Source organism: Agelaius phoeniceus, chromosome 11 (assembly GCF_051311805.1).
Source record: "Agelaius phoeniceus isolate bAgePho1 chromosome 11, bAgePho1.hap1, whole genome shotgun sequence".
NCBI classification, from domain to species: Eukaryota; Metazoa; Chordata; class Aves; order Passeriformes; family Icteridae; genus Agelaius; species Agelaius phoeniceus.
The window spans coordinates 15457443-15466737 of NC_135275.1; the positions used below are offsets into that span (position 1 = coordinate 15457443).

Genomic DNA, 9295 nt, shown 5'->3' on the forward strand with positions numbered 1-9295 from the left:
TGCTTTTCCCATACAGCCCAATTTTATCTGTAGTTTGTGTGAACATTATTATGTGTAGAGGTAACTCCTTCACTACAAAAACCTACGTGCAAAAGTGAATGGTTTCTTATTCTGACATTGACTGTTTACCATGGATACTCAGAATTATCCTGTAGCTTTAGGGACAATCATATTTCCCTCCCTGGTACCCAATGGAACCCAACAGGCATTTTATCAGCAAAAAAAACCCCAAAGGTTTGGTTAGGCCTTAAAAAGAAATAAATAAATAAAAAGCAAACAAGCAAAGAAAAAACCACAATTACATATGCATTTGAACACTGCACTCAGAAAACATGAGTTATAAACTGCAAGGATGCACAAGGAACACATTGCACCAAACATGTCTGAGAGTTTTATTTGATAAATTACTGGTGGAGTTGAAAAAGACAAGAAGAATGAATGTAATTTATTAAGATTTTCTTTAAAGCGTCCATCTCCCCCTAGAGCTTATGGAAATAACAAAGCAACAAAACGATGTAGCCCTGTAAGAATAACTTACAGAATAAATCTAAGTGATAAAATATCTGTAGGAAGGCAAAAAAGACACTTGAGATATTATTTTAATAAGGAGAAAATATGGATGATACTGGATCAACTGGATCAACTTAAGACTGATGCACAAAATTAAACATTGCCTACACAGCACCAAAATGCTTGAAAGTAATCAATTTGCATTTTGTAATCATTCTCCTGTTAGGATCTGAGCTACAGAAGTCAACAATGCTTTTATTGGAGACTTACCATATCAACATTTGGCCCTCTGTAGTAAGCATGGCCAATTTGTCTGAAGCTGTTTATTTATGCACTGAAGACATTCTATACACAAATCAGCTGACAAAGTTGGAAAGTGACAATATTTTTAACCTTTGCAGAAATAGGAAAAAATTAGAATATAAATACATGCAATTGACATAATTGAATCTGCAGATTCTGGAGAAGAAAGAATGACTGACATGTATGAAACTGAGTAATTCAATTTTCTGCAAATTCACAAAAGGATTCATGTGACAGATGACAAAACGACTGAGAGGATTATACATTGTAACTACAAAAAGGCAAATCCTATAAAGTACATACATAGTTGTAATATGCAAGACAAGTGGATAATCCCATGTTCAGTGTTAAGTTACATGAGTTGACCCATTGTTTCCAATAGCATCTCTATATCCTCCAATTTTGCCAGCATGTAAAAGTATTAATTTGGTCACTAGCAAAGTCAATGGAAACTGAAAACACACAGTTCAAAGGCTGTCAAACTAAAATATATCATTGTGACTCCAGGCTTTGTGTAACATATTCTTCTCATTGCACTCTAAGACTGAGACATAAATGTTAACAAAGAAAACAAAATTATAAACTGAATAAAAGCGTCAGAAAAATGGATTAAATGTTTAATAAATAAGTGAATGAAAACAAGTACACCTCACAGCTTTCACATATTGCCTTATTTCTTCTAAGTTTTCTCAAAACTACAATGGCAATTAAATTAGCATTATTACAATAGTACGTTTCAAAGAGATTGAATTAGAACTTACATTAGAATTGTTATACTTGAAAAAGCAATAGTTCCCACTTAATGAAACTAGCAGCACCTCTGACAAAATGGCCCAAAATGGAAAAAAAAAAAAAGGAAATCAAGCTGAAGGAAATAAACGAAAGGTTTCACAGTAAGTGGTGAAATTGGCAAGTAAACTAAATTCAGCTTTTCCTGGCACTAAGGCAAACACAGGATAAAACCAGTGTGGGGTCTATAGACTAAACCTGCCTCAACATCGCTGCCCCCATGGCTTTTTCCTTGGAATCAGCCTTAGCCCAAGGCTGCATTTTCTGCCTAGGATTAGGGTTAGGGTTACACCAAGGGTTATGCTTCTGAAAACCACAAAACCCAGAGCTCCAGGCACACTGCAGCTGCAAAAGGCGTCCCAAGGGGAACACAAATCTGCCTAAACATGGCTTCCTCCACATCTTCCTCATCTGAACCAGCCTTAGCCCCAGGCTGCTTGCATGGTAACAGGAGGGTGTAGGCTGCTATTCCCAAATTTATCCAAACTCCAGCTTCATGGAAGTGTGAGCTGTCTGCATGGTTTCCCTGCACAGCTCAGTGGTTTTGTTGGTGCTGTCTCCTTGTCCCTCAGAGGGCTGTGCAGGAAGGGTTTCTATGGGCACGGGTGAGGTGCCATCTCCACCTAACTTGAATTTTTCAGTGCATAGAATGTAACTTTCAAAGATAGGAAAAGTACTCTCCTGTTGTTCAAATACTTGAAATTATTCAGAATGTCTAAAACTGCATTTGAAAGGAAATGTGAATGTAGGTTATGAAATATGGGGACCTGCTATTTATTGGAGATGACACATCGTGTTCTGAGAAAAAAAGACAAAATATTTAATGCCATTTTTCCATTAGACATTTCAGTCACTCAATTTAAAATTAACATCTTAGCACATGTTCTGTAATGTCTTATCTGAATCACTAACAGCCAACATTCAAAAGTTAAGTACTTTAAAAACTGCTTACAGGTGGACATATTGTGCAATTGCTCCTTGAGCTGAACTTTGTATTTTAGTCTTTTTAAGATTATGAAATCATGTAAGATTTTTCATTACACTACACCCTCAAAAAAAATTAAACCTAAAATAATTCTTTGTCTCAAAACTTTTAGCTGAAAATCCCTGAGCTCACATTTTAGGTTCCATCCTACAGCCAAGAACAAGAGAACTATTTTAGGGAGGGAGTAGGGACTGGGGGTTTTTCTTGTCCTTAATCTGGATTTTATTAATTTCTGAAATGGGTTACTAGGAATCTGCAATACTAATCTATTCCTTGGACACATGCTATACTCAAAAAAACATAGCTACCTTTATCTAGTGTACGGTATAGTCATACAGCCTACCCAGGTTCAGCTAAAATCATTTAGGAACTGGTATAAAAGCACTTGATCGATCACTTCGACAAAGCACGCAAGGTTTCTGAAATGTTTTAAGCGTTACTGCCTTACGCAGAAATTTAAACTTCAGCGACTGCTCAGTCTCAGTGATCCAAGCATGGGTTGGCTGTTGCAATGTCTGTCTTGCGTTCTGCTGAGCATGGGAATTAATAAATCTGCTATAACACACTCTATTTCTGCCGCTCACCGAGAGACCGCAGCACCGCCACGAGAGGCAAATAAAACAATTTTAATTAGCGCGAAACGTCCCCACGAGGGTATTTCAACAGCCGGAGGGGAGGGACAGGAGGATGGCGGGGCCGTGAGGGGGCGGCGGGCGCGGAGGGCACGGGAGTGGCACCGCCACCGCCTCAGGGAGCGGGCAGCGCTGCCCCCGGGCTCCCCGGCAGCGCCCGCAGCCCGCTCCTCCCTCCCGCTGGAGCGATCCGCAGCGGGGACAGGGACACGAGGGTGAAATTAACACAAAATGGAGACTTACAGTCCCGCGGTGACACGCGTGCGCAGCCCCGCCTGTGGTGGCGCACGGCCGGGAGGCGGGGTCGCCGCGATCTCAGGGCCCGCTGGCACGGTGGCTGAGGGACTGCGGCCGATTGTGCTGCCTGTGGCCGATTTTCCTCCTTATCGCCTATTTTCCTCCTTATCGCCTGTTTTCCTCTTAATCGCCTGTTTTCCTCATAATCGCCTATTTTCCTCGCTGTCGCCGGTTTCCCCGCTTGTGGCGGGCACAGGGGGATCGCGGGGCGAGCGGCTCCTTGGCCGCGGTGGCCGCCCCGGCGGTGCCAGCCCTGCCGGAGGTGAGGGACACCCGGGGCGTGCAGGAGCGCCGTGCTCAGGGCCAGCCGTGCCCGAGGGGAGCCCGCAGGAAAAGCCTCGCTCATTAATTGTGTGGACGCTTCCCTTGGCAATACGAGCGGCTCCCACCATTACAAGTGGGGAAAGTGATGTTACAGTGTGTGCTGTGCTTGTGCTGCTGCCCTGCGTATCTGGTGTAGACCATGCTGGAGACAAGAGTTGGGATGATACCTTCCATTTTGCTATGATCTTGCCTTAATTTTTAGTTCTATGTAGCAACAGTGAGACCGTCAGTCTGTGCTTCTATGCAGGCAGTGCTGAATTCCCTGCACAGACACGATATTGAAGCTCCTTCAGTTCAGTATTGGAGACACAGGGCTCTTTGTAGCAGCGGCTCCTTGCAGAGCAGCACATCCAGCACCATCATCCGCTTCTGCCATTAAGTATTTCTCCTTCCACCCTTTTCCTAAAGGAAAAAAGCATGGTTAGCGTCTTGCTTTTGTTTAGTTGGACTGAGATTTTTTGGTGAAGACAAGGCCTTAGAGCAGAAAGCCAGGTTTCCAATGGGTCTTTGGTTTGTTGAGAGTTTTGTTTGGTACCCAAGAAAACTCTCACACAGCTACTTTAGTGTATATCCCCTGCAGGGGAACGAAGTTGCTGAACATTACTAACAGTACTTCAAGCAATCAGAGATGCTGAGCTCAAGCCCAAACCTTGAACTTTATTTTATGTACTAAAGAACATGTTGGATGTATTTGCTGGAGCCAGTACCACTAAAAATTAGTGCAAGGCACTTCTACTGCTGCATTAATGAACACTGCCACAAATAATGACCAATACTGGAGTTGTCATAGTTTATCCTGTAAACTCACATTGAAGATGTCCCCAACCCATGAATGTGGTATCAAGTGTCATTACTACTGAATGCCAATAGAACACCAGAACTGCCTTTTGATGCCAGTGCTGTGCATTATGTCTTAGTGTCTGTACTTCCCATGCTGCAAAGTCCCTTGTCTAATCCCAAAAACCACTCTGTGCTGAAGTGACAGCATCAATTCTCCCTGCTGTTACACATTTTGTCAGCCCTTTGTGACACTGCACAGCAACAGGTCCCTTGAGACATTTGTCTGCAAAGCTACCCTGGATATGTCCCTTTTACAGTGTGTACACCTGTCTTCTAGGATTAAGCAATTGAGGATCCAGTAGTGGCTGCTCCTCCTATATGCACTTGATCCTGAGAAACATCCTGACCACTCATTTTGTTTAGAAAAGCAAACACAGTGGGAGCAATTCCCTTACCTAGTAAAAGTGAAGTTTTTTGCCATCACAGGGTCACTTTCTTTCTTACTGATCACACTTTCCCCTTCCTGGCATGTTTTACTGTCATTGATTGTTAAGGAGACCATATAATTAGTAAAAGCAAGGACCATCAGACTTGTATATGCACAATTTCACTGCCATTTGCAGATGGAAATCCATCCAAGTCAAGGAATGCTGTGTGAGATGATGTGCCCATCACACCCTCATGAAAAATACACTTCTTTTATGTGAGTTGTCTCTTGTTGACTCAACATTTTAAAAAATGTTCAAAAACATTTCCTCTTTTAAGGTCAACATGAAAAGATAAAAATTTAAGACAGTTTTGTTGTTCCAAGCACATGCTTATGATAGTGTGAAAACACTGTACTGAAATATATGCTGAGAAAGCAGACACTTCAGTAAAGCAGCACATCAGAAAATCTGCTTAAATATGTCACAAAGTTTTAAAACCAACAGAAAAACACCACCAACAAACAATCCTGAATGTTATTCAACACTGTTGAAAACAAACTGCAAATTCTAATCTCTTTGAATAGCTCTAACCATAATTCTCCACTTCTACCTCTGCAACCCCTGTCTTTAACCAGAGATTATGTATTAAATAAATACTTGCAGCTGCTAAAATATGTGAGAGACACACAAAGAGGTGGGCTACTGCTACATCAGAAGCATTGGCTTACCAAGAAAACAGCTTTAATATTCTATTATTAACAGGGAAATGTAATACATAAGCAGAAGTGAAGTGTGTTTGTAGATAATCTGCTTCTAACATTCAGCTGAGCATGAAATCTCTTGAAGAAAAGCCTGATAGAGATCCCAGGAAAACATTCCTTTAGCTCACTGCTGCTTCTTTGTTTGATGGGGCAGTTCACTTTGTTCCTTTACACTGAGATACTTTATACTAGCACAGAAAGTATTTTTCCTCCCTCTAATCCTAAGAGGAGCACAAGCTCTTAATATCTTGACTTTGCCAATTTCAAAGTTTCAGTAAGTCAAATCCTTATAAAAGGTGTTTTACCTGCAAAATAATACATGAGAATCTCTCTTCCTCTGTGATGCATGGTAATTATATTTATTTTTAATGAATTCTGTGGTTTCCAATATGGACTGTCTTAAATTATATTAAAGTACAAGCCTTAGATATGTGGTGTTACATAGCATGTGTTTTCAATCAAACTTTCTATTGTCTTTTGCCTCAGTATTTGTTGTGTATCCAAGAAGCAGGAACATAGTAGTTCTGAAGAAGTAAAAATGGTATAAGTAAATGGAAATCTGCAGTTTTGTCATAAAACAAGGTGATTCTTCTCATAGTCTCTTTCTGCTGGGTTGTGCAATTTAAAGTGTGTATTTACTTCTTTTGTGTGAAATTATATAATTCACAATCCAAAAGCTTCTGTGAGATCTCAGTGTGTAGAATCAGAAAATCAGCAAACTATCATAGGATTTTTAAAGAAGCTTTCACTCCTTCCTTTAGCATTCAATTCTAAAGCTATCTTTTGTTGGTTTTATTGTAATGTGTGGGATTAGCACTTTTCTAAGGAGGCTGGGCCTTGGGTTTTCATGCACAGTTTCACTTTCGTGGCCACTTCTTAATTACTGATGCAGGCTTACTCTCATGAAGTATCTTCTTCAAGCCACAATGTATTTTCCACTGGTCAACACATCAGCTACTTCAGACCAACTGGCTGTTCCTTCTAACTTGCTTTTAGTCATTTTTTCTCAAAACCAGGAGCAATATTCATGTATCTGGCAGAGTAACAATGATACTGCATGTAACCAAAACAGCTCCTTCTGAGAAGTTGGCCATTAATTCCTCTCTGGTTGCTTGTCACCACCTGAGCTTGTCTGCTGAGTTTACACCCTGTGCATTTCCCATAACTGCATCCACAAGGCATCCACAAGTGACTGAATTTTCAATAATAACACCACATCCTTTTTTGGACTCTCCTCTTCCCTACCTCAGCAGCTGCAGCTCACCACAGAATGCAGCCTCTCTTTGTGTTAGGTGTTGTACCTCTCTGTGGAGTGAAGGACTCTACAAACAGCACAAGAGTGTAAGGCTGCTTTTACTTTCAGAATAAGTTTCAACACTCAGGGTTTTGGGAAGTGAGTTTTTCAGAGACAGTAATGAGAAATAGTCTTCATTCAAAACAGAAAAACCTTTCCAGGTTTATACCAACAAGTACAGAATGCTCTGTTTTCCCATAAGAAGCAGTGGCAGTGAAGCCTACCCCTGCCAATAATGAAACACATCAAAGCTCTGTCTAGGCATGAGGAGTGGAGGCACATTTCCCTCCAGAAATCAGCACTCACTGAACCTGCTCACCAGCTGTAGGTGCAATTAGCTGTGTCCAATTTACATTTGGAGCACAAGGACCAGCTTTCACAGCAGCACGCTTAAAACAGCAAACACAACAAGCTGGGGTTTGCCAACACAATGCAGTTTCTCTGTTCAATGGGAAACTTTACAAAATGTATGTGCAAGGTATAATTACAGCATGCCACAAATAAAATTTCAAAAGGATAATTGAAACAACACTCATATCTTGGAAAAATAAGCTGGTTAATTGTTGTAGGTTCACAGATGTGTCACAGCACACAATACAATTAATAAAATATAAACACCAATTTTCAAATCAACACAGCTTGATAATTTGAATTCAAATTTTAAGAACAGAAGAAAAAACCGTAAAAAACACCACAAGTCTTTCTTTCATCTGTTTCCTTTTCCATGCTCTCTGTGGCCATTGAGACTATTAGGAAACCAGCCAATTTAGTCAGAAAACTTTGCAACATAGCAGGGAGCTTCATTTGTCATCACATGCAATAGCAGCTGTCTCCATCAAGAACGAAGTTAATCAGTACAGACTAAATAAATTAGGTAATTCCTTAGATTGTTAACATTGTACTTTTGAATGAAGACCAATCTTTGTCTTCTGATGCTGGAAAACTTCTCTTTCAAGTAAATCAATTTTGTGGTTTGAAACTAAAGAGCAGTGAAATTCCTTAATGTATTTTTTACCCAAATATTTTTGGTAACTGAAGATATTCAGTTTACACAAGGGACACAAAGTGTTAAAATTTTAAAGGCAGAAAAGCAAACAGGTTTATACACAAAGACTTCAGTATTTACTTTACTCTTATGATCACTTTTTCTAAAAACAACAGTAAATATTTTTTCTTTGTTTCTGGTTTTATTTTAGTTTTTTCTGCGATGCTTGAAAACAAAGATGGTACATGGTGCCTATTTAACTAAAGGAGCAACAAAAACCTTTAGAGCATTTTAATACAAAAAGAACTAGATCTTTATCACCAAAAAAAACAAACAGAAAAACAAAACAAAACAAAACAAAAAAACCCCACCAAGCTTTCCTGTACAACAGAAAACTTATTTAACCTTAAAAATCTCCTAGGCAATTTTGTAAGGAACCAGAGCAACTAAAACACATATTACAATAATTAAATCTAAAAGAAAAGGTTGAGCATCCCATACATTACCTACAGAAGTTGTTAAACAATAGATGTGAATATTAATGCAAAGAATATTCATATTGTGACACTATCAAAGGCATACATCAAAGTGGAGTACATTTTTGCAAAGTCAAGGGAAAATTGCTTTTGTTTTGGCACTTGGTTTGACATGCCATGTCCAAAGAAATTATAAAACATTTTCAAGATATACTGAGTATATTAAATTATTGTGCTTTACTAGGAAGGAAGAAGCTAAAGGCAGGAGAGTTGCAGGACAGGCACAGCTCTTAAAACAGCCCAGGTAAGCATGGCTGCAATCTTTGGTCTTTGGCAACCTAGGCCTTGTCTTACAGACAAGCTCGGGGTGAGAAATATGGTCCATAGGCATTTACAGAACTTACATAAAATTGAAGATTTTTTACATGAAGGGGTTTCATTTTGAAAGCTTGAAATTATCTTTTTCTTCTGAAGATTTGATAAGGTAAGTTAATTTAGAGCTCTGTTTTACAGAGAAGAAGGGACTAAATTTCTCTTGTAAGCATCTCACTGGAAGTGACAAAACCAATCACAGGTTTGCTCAAATATATTTTAAATTGCTTGGTGGACTAATGTTGAAGGCCCCAGTATAGCTTTGGAGAAACGCTGCTAAAATTTCCATATGTCATGTACACAATGTCATTTAAGGAACTTTTTTTACTAAATCACATAAACTGATTTAAATCAGTTAC

General features: G+C 39.5%; 1 protein-coding gene across 5 annotated transcripts in view; it reads right to left on the reverse strand.

Moving 5' to 3' along the window:
• FHIT (fragile histidine triad diadenosine triphosphatase) overlaps positions 1-3592 on the reverse strand; it is a 521930-nt gene extending 518338 nt beyond the window's left edge. For 4 of the 5 annotated variants that reach the window (XM_054640235.2, XM_077184623.1, XM_077184622.1 and 1 more), the window contains exon 1: positions 3463-3592. The gene's annotated coding sequence lies outside the window, so the exon portion shown is untranslated. The remainder of the gene's footprint in view (positions 1-3462) is intronic. The other variant, XM_077184624.1, reaches the window with a different exon arrangement.
• Between the last annotated feature and the right edge of the window lie 5703 nt (positions 3593-9295).